This window comes from Cajanus cajan, chromosome 7 (genome assembly GCF_000230855.2).
Source record: "Cajanus cajan strain Asha chromosome 7, NIPB_CcT2T_4, whole genome shotgun sequence".
NCBI classification, from domain to species: Eukaryota; Viridiplantae; Streptophyta; class Magnoliopsida; order Fabales; family Fabaceae; genus Cajanus; species Cajanus cajan.
The window spans coordinates 14,018,515-14,031,986 of record NC_138523.1 but is presented as its reverse complement, the minus strand read 5'-3'; positions in this window follow the sequence as shown (position 1 = coordinate 14,031,986).

Below are 13,472 nucleotides of genomic sequence, written 5' to 3'. Positions count from 1 at the left end.
CTTGTATATGTACCTGCTTTAATTTATAAAAACTTATTTTAAAAAAAATATATTTAACAATTTTGTAATTTTTAGTTTATTTTAAATTTATGTCAAATATAACTTAACCAATTCTTTTTTACAAAAAAATATTTAATTAAATTTTTGGTAGATATGAGATGGGTACAGGTATACCCAATACCCAACAAAAACAGGGATGGGGACACAAATCTCATACCCATTGGGTACAAGGACAAGGATGGGTACAAGGGACAAGGATGGGAATAGTGAAACTCATACTTATCCTATCTTGTTGCCATCCCTACACTTGAAAAACCCTAACTTCACAACCTATGAACAACTTAAATCTTTCACAACTGAGCCACCAATGGGCTATACAACTCCAATCACAATTGAAAAACATCAAAAACATTCAAAAAATAAACTTTCCTTATTATCTCAATTACTTCACAAAGCAAGGAGAAGAATAGGCGATGGAGAAGACCCATAAACCTCACATATGGCAACTTCTCACTAAGATTCACAGCTCATAAGCTTGATTGTTCAACACAACTACTCAATCTCTACATCAGGGAAGGATCTAGCTGCTCCAATTGAAGTCAGAAGAAGAAACATCTTCCTTAGCTCCAAAGCTCATCCCTCTAAAACTTTTCTCTAGTATTTAGAGAAATGAACTTATAATATTCAAGTTTTATAAATTTGTTGTTGATCTAGCAAGACCAAAAAAATTATATTGTTAAATTAATTCGGTAGTGTCAAACTATTTAGATTGCTCACCTTGTTGTAAAAGATCTCTTAATTGAAATGTGTGATGATGCATTGTATTGTTGTGTTGATATGTTGTAGTGTTGTCTAAGTGTAAATGTTGTTAAGTTGTATTGTGTTGTAGGTTGATATGTTGTTTAGTTGTTGTGTTGATTCAATTGTTAATCATTGTATGTTGAATGAAAGTTGTTGAGTTGTTAAACTGTTGTACTAATTGAGTTGCTAATATAGTTCACTACAAGAAAATGACGATTTTGCGACAGTTATATGGCCTACATTGCGACGGTTAGAACTGCCGCAAACACACCATTGCGATGGTTCACCAACCGTCGCAAAAATGTCCGTCACGAGCGAATTTTGCGACGGTTACTGGAACCATTGCACAAATTGTCGCAAAATTGAAATTGCGACCCTTATAGCACCCGTCGCACTAACTGCCTCTATATCAGTCGTTGAATATTTATTTTTTATTTTATTAAATTTTTTAGACGTCTCAAATTCGATTGCTATTTTTCTCAAGGATTTTATTTCATAATACTTCACTTTTTAACATGTTTTGTCCTTACTTACACAGTTTCTAGGAAACTTCCCAAAAGGTCACCCATCCTTATATTACTCCAAGTCAAGCACACTTAACTGTGGAGTTTTGATGAGATAAGCTACAGAAAAGCAAATACATGTTGTCAGTATAAGTAGTACAAATTAATTCATTTAAGTCATTCTCAACTATACAATCTCATACTTATACTATCTTTGGATCTTTCTCATTCCGGTGTGTTCGAACCGTTATAAATATATAATAATTATATTACTAATAATAATTATATTATATTTAATTAATCTTTATTTATATATATACTTACTTTTATAATTAACAATCTACTTATTTCTATTTAAAATTAATATTATGATATAATTCACATTATTTATTATAAATTTAAAAGTTTAAATAATAATTTATATATTTTAAAATGAGAAAGGTTATAATAACACCGGTGTAACTTTTACTAACTATTACACCGCTTAATAATCTTATATTAAATGTGAATTTTGTAAATCCAACCGTTGGATTGAAAGTTCATATCACTTTATATGTTTATATCAAATTTTGTTAAAATTGAACAACTTGAAGGTAATCAAAGTGTTCGTATTTTAGTATATTTTGAAATGTATATATTACGTCAATTTTTTTTACAAGAATGAAGTATCAAATCATCTTGAATTAATATAAAATTTTGTATATATGATCTAAGACTAAAAAAATTTCAATCTAATGGTTGAATTTATAAAATTCACATTTAATATAAAGTTATTGAGCGGTGTAATACTTAGTAAAAGTTACACTGGTGTTATTATAACCTTTCTCTTTTAAAATATTATTTTTATAAATTAAATTTTAACATTTTAAATAAATTATTAATTAACTTAATTTATTTATTCATCTTAAATCTAAGATATAAAATTCAAAAAATGCATTTATCCTTGTTTTATTTTCTAATCAATTTTTTCTATATTAATTATTAGTAAAATTTAATAACTTTTAATTTAAAAATTTGATCGATAAAATTTAACTTATACCATGAGTTATTGAGTGAAATAACTTTATTAAGAGTTACTTTGTGAGTCATTTGATTCCTCCTCTCTCTCTCTCTATATATATATATAAATATAATTTTTTTGATGATAATTGTGTATCTCGTATTAAACAAAATATATATAAAATTGTTAATAAAATATAAGTTTATTAAGATAATATAATACTTCCAAAAGAAAAATATTACTTTTGGTCCAATCTACTATTAAATGTATTTTTAATCCTAAACTTTATCAAATTTTACCGTAATTTTTGAACAAAATAATACTTAGTTTGTACTAAAAATAACTTTTAAATTCTAATTAAATAGGGGTTATATATATGTGTGTGTGCGTGTGTGTATTATATTCAAATCTAGAAGTAATTTTTAAGTTATTATTTGTTAAAAGATAATTAATTTATCAAATATCTCATATTTAATTAACCATTAAAATAATAAATTTCATAAATTATTTATTATTTTTTCAATATTCTCGATTTAATTCACAATTAAGATGTATTATTAATTTCACTAACACATAAAGAAATGTAACATATATTTTTTTTAAAATTTTTTTAGCTTCCTAGGATTAACATAAAACTTTTTATTCTAAAATAATTTAAAAGATAGAGAAATAAAATTAATATAGTATATTAAAGTATTTTTTCATTTTTAACATTTCTAAATGTAATTACATGTCATTATGATTTTATTTTTCTATTTTTTATTGAAAGTAAAATTATATAATTTTAGAGTGTGCATGACTTTGTGTGAATTTTTATTTCAATTTTTGTCTTGTAAATTGCGACGGTTGGGAGGAACCGTCGCAATGTTAGAAAATTTTGCAACAGTTAGGAGAAACCGTCGCAATGTTTGAAAATTTTGCGACGATTTTGAGAGAAACCGTCGCAATGTTGAAAAATTTTGCTACGGTTGGGAGAAACCGTCGCAATGTTAGAAAATTTTGCGACGGTTTTGGGAGAAACCGTCGCAATGTTAGAAAATTTTGTGACGATTTTGGGAGAAATCGTCGCAATGTTGAAAAATTTTGCAACGGTTGGTAGAAACCGTCTTATGAAGGGCCGCAATATCAAAGCGACAACGGCTTCAAGATAACCGTCACAATTTGTCTGTCGCAATTCATCATTTTTCTTGTAGTGGTTGGTGAAACACTTTTATAGGCTAAATGTTGATTTCTTGATTTTAAGCTTACCCTTACACTTTCATTGTTATTGGACTACGGTGACCATATTATTATGGGAGTAGGATAGGATTAGGCTAGAGGACTAGTTGCTTGAGTGTCACGCTGGAAATGACATTTTTTTGTTAGAGGCTACTCTAATGTAGCTTGTATAAGGTAGATGCTTGACTGATATTGTTATTTATGTTTTCAATATCTTATACTAAATGTATATTTGTATATATGTATAAGTTTTTATTGTAACCTCATAAATGATTTTATGTTTTCTAGTTAAATTGATAGGAATTGTTTTATAATTTTCGCATCCTATACATATATCTATTACATGGATGTTTAAGTACTGCTACATGATAATTCTAGTATAGTTAATTTAATTATTTGTTTATGCTACTTTGTTACAAAGCTATAAAATGTAGTGATCTATCATATCGTTAAGAAAATCTATATTAATTATTTAAAAAAGTTATGAGTCAGTATAAACTAGTAATACATATAAATAAAATAAAATATTTTCAATTAAAGACAACTAAAAATTCTATAAAATTATATAGATCTTTTAATTTTGTACTTTATCAAAGAACTAGTAAACATATTTCTATGGTCAATCATAAATGAGAAAAATACCAAAGTCGCAAAAAATTTAAATATATATATTTTTATTTTAGTCTATATATCTTATCAATATTAAATAATAATAAAATATATCAATATTTTCTTAAATAGTATTACATGTATTATCTAATTTGATAAAGTCGAATTAACCTTTTTCTATTCCCTCACAGTAGACCTACAATTTATTATCATAAAATAAATTTTTAACCAATTAATTTTTAATAATAAAATATATTAAAATATATACTTTTTAAAATATCATAATCAAACAATTATATTTATTTAACAGAATATCTTCACTAATCATTAACAATTAACAATCAATCATATGAATATATTATTAATATATATATCACATTATTTTTGAAAGATAAGTTAATCACCTATAAAATTAGTGCCTATTTTATATTCATATTTTTTCGCTTATTTTGCAAGTAATATAAATGCATAGTGATTAATTATTAGTTTATGAATCCTGATGCTTCTGGAAGCTAATCGATGAGGATAACGTTTAGGCTAGTAGGAATGATCTATGATCATTATCGAATGTGTTTAATTTAATGCTTACCAAATTGCTTTGACTTCACACTAGCAGGAAGCATGCATGACCCAACATAAACCAAGCCATAGTTTTTATTGTTTCCGGTTCCTCACAACTTCTAGAACAAAAAACGCGGTTTTGGCTCTAGATAGTTAAGAAACACGTGCATTTTTTTTATATTATTTTTCATTTGAAAAGACAATTAGATTAAAGCTAATAATCATCCAAATTATTTAAGTCCACTTATGCAAATTTCTTTTTAGTGTTATAAGAAGAATTGATAAATTTTTATCGATTAAAATTTAAGTTTAATTGAACTCTTGGTCTGCATATTCTTTTTATAAATAATTTTATTCTTATTTTAAAATAGAGATATTTTTATTTTTATATTTTTTATAATAATAAGAAATTTTGGTTTTGTTATCAATTTAATATTCAATGACATTAAATTTTAAGAATCAAGTATATTTTTAGTTTCTAGACTTTTGTCATTTTCCATTTTTAAGTCGGTAAACAAGTGTTTTTATTGATTTTAGCTATAAAATTTGATCGATTTTTATTTTTAATTTTTAAATTTTTCTTCCATTAACTTTTTGTGTTTCTAGTGCCAAAACTTTTTGTTCATAAGAAAAAAAGTTTTAAGGACTAAAATCAAATAAAATTTGTTCAAAAATTTAAAACAAAAATTAACAAAAGTTTAAGAGCTAAAATCACGTTTAATCATAATTTTAATTTTGATTTTTGATTTGTTATCTCTTAAGTAACATGATATGATGTTTAAAAATAAAAATTAAAAATAAACAAAAATATTCATTTATAATTATTGTAACAAGTGATTGAAATTTATTTTATTATTAAATCTCATTTGTATTTTTTATTCTTTAAGTGATAATCTGTCATGCATCAATATTAAAATATAATAGTTAATGAATGTTAAATTGATTATGAGATCAAAATTTTATATTTTTAAAATTAAGAGATTAAATATTTATATTTTAAAATATAAAATAAAAATAAAATTTAACCTATTTTTTAAAAAAATTTAAAATATCATGAGTGTGATATATTAGACAAGAAATGAGTTCTATATGATGTGGTGATTTGTAACAATTTTCTTCTAATTATAGAAAATCATTAAAAAAAATATTGGTAACATTTTTCACTAAAAAAAGTCACAATGAGATTTAGTGGTATTAATGTTTTAAACGAAGTATATGAAAAGTTTGACCATAAAATTAATTATATTCTTTGTCTCATAATAAATATCATATAACTATTTTATTTTAATTTTTAATATAATATTAATTTTCTTTTTTTTCACTTATTTCCCTAATAATATTTTTTTAGAAAGATATTATTTTTTTAATAATAAAAATGTTGTTATGATGCAGTATTTTAAATAAAGAACATTAATAATAAAGTTAATTTTATAAAAGTATTATTTCATCGATTTATTAATTTATTTTAGTTCATATAAAAAAAATTAGGATAATACCTATTATGAGACATAAAGAATACTTATTCCATATCTTTTCTTTAACGGTTTAAGAAATGCACATAGATTAATAAATATTTAATAAATACAATTTGAACTAACAAAATCTTTATTAAATACTCTCTTTGTTCTCATTTATAAAAAAAAAACATATTTTTTCCTTTTTAAATATAAACAAATTTTAATAACTTTAACTTCATTTAATAATTTTTTTAAATATTATTTCTTTAATACATGACATTTTAATTACATCATTTTTCTTGAGAATTTATAACAAAGCAACTGGGGAAAGATATACTATATATAAGATTAATAAAATAAAATAAAAACTGACTTTTAATATGTGTTAAATATTTTTTCTTATAAAAAAGAGTAGAGGGGGTATCTCATTAGTGGAATTAATGATAGTGTGTTTAGTGGTTGTGTAGCCCACTCTTTAATAAAAATAAGTTAGTAGTTAGTACGTAGAATAATAGTTTCTTAAATAGAAGACATAATTGAGAGGGAAAAAGTCTAATTTTTCATTAAAATTCTAAAAATTTTTGGAAAAAAAAAATATGCTAAAACCATTAAAGAAATGGGATGAAGGGGGTATATTATAAATTTGTTGTAGAAAGAAATTTGCAGACACAAATCTCCATGCCCAAAGTAAGCACAATGTTGATAATTCATTTCACAAATATTTAAAAAGAGTAACTATTTTAGCATATTAAAGTTTGCACGTTAAGTACTATCAAAATCTGAAAAATTATTTTGGAAAAGAAATTGAAAATAAAAGATTATGATGAATAGATTGAAAAAAAATCATTAATGATTCATATATCATATCTTATTTACTTCGTCACTCAAAAGGGTATAACTTATGAAAAATATATTTATTTCCAATTGTTATCACTTTTCATTACTTTTATTTTTATTTATTTGCAATTGTTTATAATGTTTTCTTTTTTATATTTTTATCGTAATCCTTCTTATTTGTGACAGAAAAAATATAATACTATGCATTTTTGTTAATAATTGTTGATTTTATTAACTTAATTGACATTGTAATTAGTTGTTCAATTATTTTGAATCTCTAAGAATTTAGAAATCTTAATGAGTTTCTGTTGTTTAGAAACTGTTTTGAGCTAAGGTCAAGTTGACCAGTTAGGGAATAATATATAAGGTTTTTCTTAAGAAATGAACTTCATTAATTTATTTCTTCAAAAAGTTAGAGAGAAGAGTTAGAGAGAGAAGTTCTAAAGCCAAAATTTCTTTCTTCTTCTCATAAGTCCTCAAGAGAGTACTAAGATCTTCCTTGAAACTTGATTGTGAGAGTTGTGTAGAGATTCAAGGCTTGAAAGGCTGAGAATCAAGTGGTGGTGGTCCCATGCGAAGTTGGCTAGGAAGGTCTCATTCTTCCTTGTTCCTCTTTTCTAGTTGATATAGAGGTAAGGAAAGCTTACATGTTGATTTTGTTGTGGTGTAAAAGTTGTATATTGCTTGATCTCATTAAATTTGTGGTTGTGATGATGATTGAGAGAAGAAAATCTTATGTGTGGGTTTTAGTGTTGCTTGAACATGTTGAGGTAAAATTGGTGTTTTGATCATATGTTAGTTGTATGTTGTTGTTCTAGTTGGAATTAAAGTGCTTATTAAGTGTATATATGGTTTATTGAGTTGCATGTTGGTAAAGTTTTTAGTTTTAGGTTGATTGGCCCAAAATTGTGATTTGTGACAAAGACAGACTGTTTCTTGCGATTTGGGAGTTTCTAAGCCTCCCTAATCCATCCTAAGCTCATCTACAAACTCTAAACTCAAATATAAACCATCAAAATGATTTTAAACAACATATACAACATGGAAACTAGTTCAAATGCAACATACATGTCTTTAATAATGAGATATCAATGACTTTGGATTTTGGGTTCACGTTCCCTAGAAACCCCAACTTCACAATATAGAATCCTTGTAAATCCAAAAACTCAACCACACAATCACATTTTTGATAATGATGCAACCATATGTAACTCAAAATATAACGACAATTCAAGTTTTATCTTCTCTTACCTTGATTCCAAGTTAAACCAAGAAAGGAGAAGAGGAAGAAGGAATGGCTCCAAACTTTCTGACAAAGAAAGAGAGGAAGAAGGAAGAAGAAAACAATTTTGGGTTCTCCACATAGAGGTGTGCATGGTTTGGTTTTTTAAAAAAACCACATTGAACTGCACCACACCATTTTAATAAAATGAATTGGTTTATAAATTATGTGAATCACTTTAACAAACCATTTTAAAATTGAATTACTTTAATAAACAAGTTTATAATCGGTTTAAAACCAGTTTCATAATCAAACCAGTTTTTGAACCAGTTTTTAAAAAATAAACCAGTTTTAAATTGGTTTTAAGAATGAAACTGACAGCTGATATGAACATTAGCACAGCAAGTACTCCAAACCCAATTTTCCATCCCACATTTACTTCAATATACACAATTACACTCAATGAAATCACGGTTGATATTCTAATTGAGGCATAATACCAATTGAAGTAGCTATCCAAGAGCCTCTCATCATTAGATCTGTCTTTAATTGTCAGTTGATCTGCTCCAATGGCTATGGAACAAGGTCTGACACAACCAACTCTAATGGAAATTAATCCTAGGGAGAGGAACAAAACTGCTAGTTGAGCTGCTGAAGCAGAGTTGCAGACTTGCATGAGTGATTCACAAGAATGAGCGAGATTTCTGCGAGTGCAAGAGACAGAGAGAGTGCGAGTCCAAGAGATAGAGTCACATAGAGAGTGCGAGAGATAGAGTGAGTGTGAGAGTGTTGTTCTGTCTCCGAGTCTGAGCGAGGCATAATGCCATAATCCAAATATATTAGTGAACCAAACCTTAAAAAAAATAGGTTCAATTTTTTAGTTTTATTTTAAAAATTAAATCTGATTCAGTTTTATTATAATTGGTTCTAGTTTTTTTAAAGTGGTCCAGTCTAGTTTTAAATTCAGTTCGGTTCTTTTGGTTTTTTTGAACACCCCTATCTCCACACCAATACACTTTGATTTTCTACCTCAGTACACTAAAATGCTTCCAGTAGCAATAATTATGCTCTATTGACCTTAGGGCCCTAAGAGAATATGCAAAATGTTTATCAACTAAAGTTTGTCCACCTTCAATAGTACTAAAAGCCTGGTGTTACAAAATTATACTCAAAATATCATTAAATATTAATTGTTATGTCATTTACTAAATATTAGACCATGACTAACGTTACAATTTTAATTATCAATGGATGAACATTCAATAAGGGGACCAAAATTGTGATTTTTATAAGATTAAGGACTAAAATTGTAGAAATAAAAATGGATTGAGAAAAATTGTGAGTGGGCTAATTAAAAGTGTAATTTAGCCTTTAATTTTCCAAATTTTTTATGATAATTTTAGTGTATAATTCAAATTAGAACATAAAATGTTGATGTTTGTTTGTGAGTGCTACAACCTAATAGTTAATTAGCCATGCAAAATAATAATAATAATAATAATAATAAATTAGTCACATGAAGCGATAAGGAAGTTAAGGGGGTAGATTGAAAGATATGTTTCCAAGGCTATATAGCATACATACAAATAAGGATGTTTTTGGGTGTGAAAATGGGAATGGAGAAGAATTCATGTGAGAGGAAGAGATGTTAGGAAATTTACATGTAACTTTAATAAATATTTTTAGAGAGTGTTTGGACGAAGAATTTAAATAGAGTAATTCAGTTTTTGGTTTGAAAATTTTCAAATATTTTGGGATGAAATGCCTTCTTTGAATGGAGAATTTTAAAAGAATTTAAAATTTAAGTATTTGTGAAATTCCTTTAAATAGTAGAATTTTAAATTCTTAAAAAAGTAAGAATTTAAAATTCTTCATATTTTTTCTTTCTTGTCTCACTTATATTTTTTTTATATCTCTTATCTCTTATGTTTCATTTTATCTCTCTTTCTCTTTCGTTTCTCATACTCTATTTTCTCTCTCCCTTCTTTGTTATCTCTCTCCCAAATTTTTTCTTAATCATTGAATATTCAAAAATGTAATTTTTTAATTATTGGATATCAAAAATATTTTTTAATTATTAAATATTATCTAATATTAATTTTTAAAACTATTAAATATTTAAAATTTGGCTATTATTTATTTTTATAAAATTTAATCTTAAAATCTCAATAATATATATATATATATATATATATATATCAATTTTAATCATAGTAAAAATTAAATAATTAATTTTAACCATAATAAAAAATCAAATTACCATATCCAAATTAAGAAATTAAAATTTAAGGAATTTGAATATTTATTCAAATAAAATATTTAAAGAATAATGGAAATTAAAATTAAAATAATTCAAATTTTAAAAATTTAAAATTTTTTAAATTTCTAAAATTTTTCATCCAAACCCAAAGGAGAAGTTAGATAGGAAAGATATATACCGTTGGAATTCGGAAAAAGATGGCATGTATATAGTCACTTATGCATATAATAATGTCTAGATTCTAAAGTGAGAAGGCTTGTTGGCATGGTTCATAAAAGATATTGTGGAGCAAGTTTACTCTACTTAAAGTGTTAGTTTTGCAAGGCGATCAATTCAAAACAGAATCCCAACAAAAATGAATCTTTCAAGAAGGGAAATAATTAATGAGAATGAAAACAATTTGTGTAGGATGCCTAGAGAAGATGAACATACTAACCATCTTATATTTGAATGTAAGCTATTTTCCTTGGTTTGGTATTTTTATGCTTTCGGTGGTTTGGTTTTCAAACAGCAATATATGGTCAAGTATAAAAGCATATCAAGTAGTTTTAGGGCTCTTTTGAAGGGAATGGTTTTGATGTCAATTGTTGGATGGTGGTATGGTTTGTAGTCCTAAAATCTATTTGATTAAATTGTAACACTATGATCTTGATGTTAAGATTCTTTCATATGAAAGTGACTTAAGAGTGTGTTTGGATGAAGAATTTAAATAGAGTAATTCATTTATTTGAAGAATTTCAAATTTCTTGAGGTGAAATGCTTTATTTGGATAGAAAATTTACAAGGAATTTAAAATTCAAACATTTGTGAAATCTCTTAAATCAGTAGAATTTTAAATTCTTCTAAAAAAGTAAGAATTTAAAATTTCTCATATTTAATTTTCTTATTTCACTTATATATTTTATCTTATATCTTCATTCTTTTAATTATTAAATATTTACAAATGCTTTTAAAATTATCAAATATTATCTAATATTAATTTTTAAAATTATTAAATATTTTTAAATTAGTTAATATTTATTTTTATAAAATTTAATTTAAAAATATCAATATATGAATATATTTTTAAAATTAATTTTATCATGGTGAAATCAAATTACCACACCTAAACTAAAAATTTAAAAAATTTGAAATTGATTTATCCAAACAAAATATTTCAAGAATGATAGAAATTGAAATTAAAATAATTAAAATACAAAAAATTTTAAATTTCTTAAATTTGTAAAGTTTTTCATCCAAACACACCATAAAGTAATGTAAGAAGGATTTCATTACTTTTTGATTGCATGAATGTGTAACCCTTTAAAATGCATAAAAATTTTTCCTAGAAAGGGTTCATAATTGTGTTACATGTTTTGATGGGTTTATGGTTTTTTTTTTTTTTTTTTTTTGTGTTGTTGCGTGTGTTTGATCATCTGCGTTTTGGTGGGCCGTGGTGTTGAAAACAAAATGCTATTTTTTTATAGCTTTTTTAATTTATTTTCATAGCTTTTTGTATGCTCCTCTTACAATTTGAGGTGTACTCTATTTCTTTGTCCTAATTTAAGGCACTGTATGTGCTTTTAATTGGGTTTTTAATAATGTTTTGCAATTAAAAAATTGAAAAATTATTTTAATAAATTATAAAATTTAATTGAAACATGAAAGAAACATAACATATTTATAGTACAAAAACAGTGTTGTTTAATGTCACTTACAAACTTGTCAACATTTTTTTTATAATTTTGGAAAACATGGTAATGATAAACTAAAATTACTTATTTTTGAAAATTAGGAGACTAAATTTATAATAAAAATATTTAAAAGATTAAAATTGTACATTCATAAAATTATAGGGACTAAAAGTGGATCTAAGCCTAATTACAATATTATAAAATTAATTATAATTTTGCATAATATATAAATTAATATTTTTGTTTGTTTTTTTTCTTTATATTAAAACGAATATTTAGGCACTAATTTTTAATTAAAAATATTCTTTATAGGAAAAGCGAGCCTTAGATGAATCTAGATCGAAATAAACTTCAAAAGTCGAAAAAAAGCTATAAGAGTTCAGGATAAAATTAATTTAAATTAAATTTACCATTTACGTGACCAAATACATTTTTCTTTAAAAATAAATTAATTTTATGAGAATATTTGATACATGAAATATTTTTACTCTTTTATAAATCTTAATTTTTCATATTTAATAATTATTTAAAAAATAAATTTTCAGGAATATAACTTTTAAGAACTATTTTTATTTCATTTTCTCATAAGAACATTCTAAAGACGAATATTAGTGTGTGTTTAGTTCAATTTAATTTAGAAAGTAATTGTGTATTTTACGAATTGTTTTTCAAAAAATTTGATTATTTCTCCAAAAAAAAATAATTTCAATTAAATATATACTCGTTAATATGTTTTAGTAAAACTTTTAAATTGCGTGCGTACATGTCTATTATTTTCCTTCTTTTATTTCTTTCTTATTTTGCTTTTACACCTCTAAATCAAATCTATTTCTCACATATTTTGTTTTCATATAGACTTATCTTTTTTTCTTTTCAACTTTATTTCTCACCAATTTCATTATTTTCTACCGACCAGAGTGCAAGCAACATTTTGGAAAAACCACCCTGTTGTTGCCTTTTTAACCAATATATCAGAGGAGAACTGAATCATTAGAATCTTATATTCAGCTCTTACTTTCAAGTGAGAGATTCATTGTGTTCTCTTTAATTATTACTCTATCTGATTCAACTATATATACAAAAAAAAAAAAAAAAAAAGTTATGAACAGCAACCAAAATATAAATAATTCTTAACTAATCAATAGTATTATCTCTAATGCACCATTTAAAAGATACAATAACAGGATCTTCTTGTCAATTGCTAACAGCTAGGGATGACAAATATATCTGTACCCGCGGGTAATATTCGAATCTGTCCCAATTTTAACGGGAATACCTGGTTTGACCGGATACGGGTACGGGTACGGGTAAAACCCGATATATTAAATCGG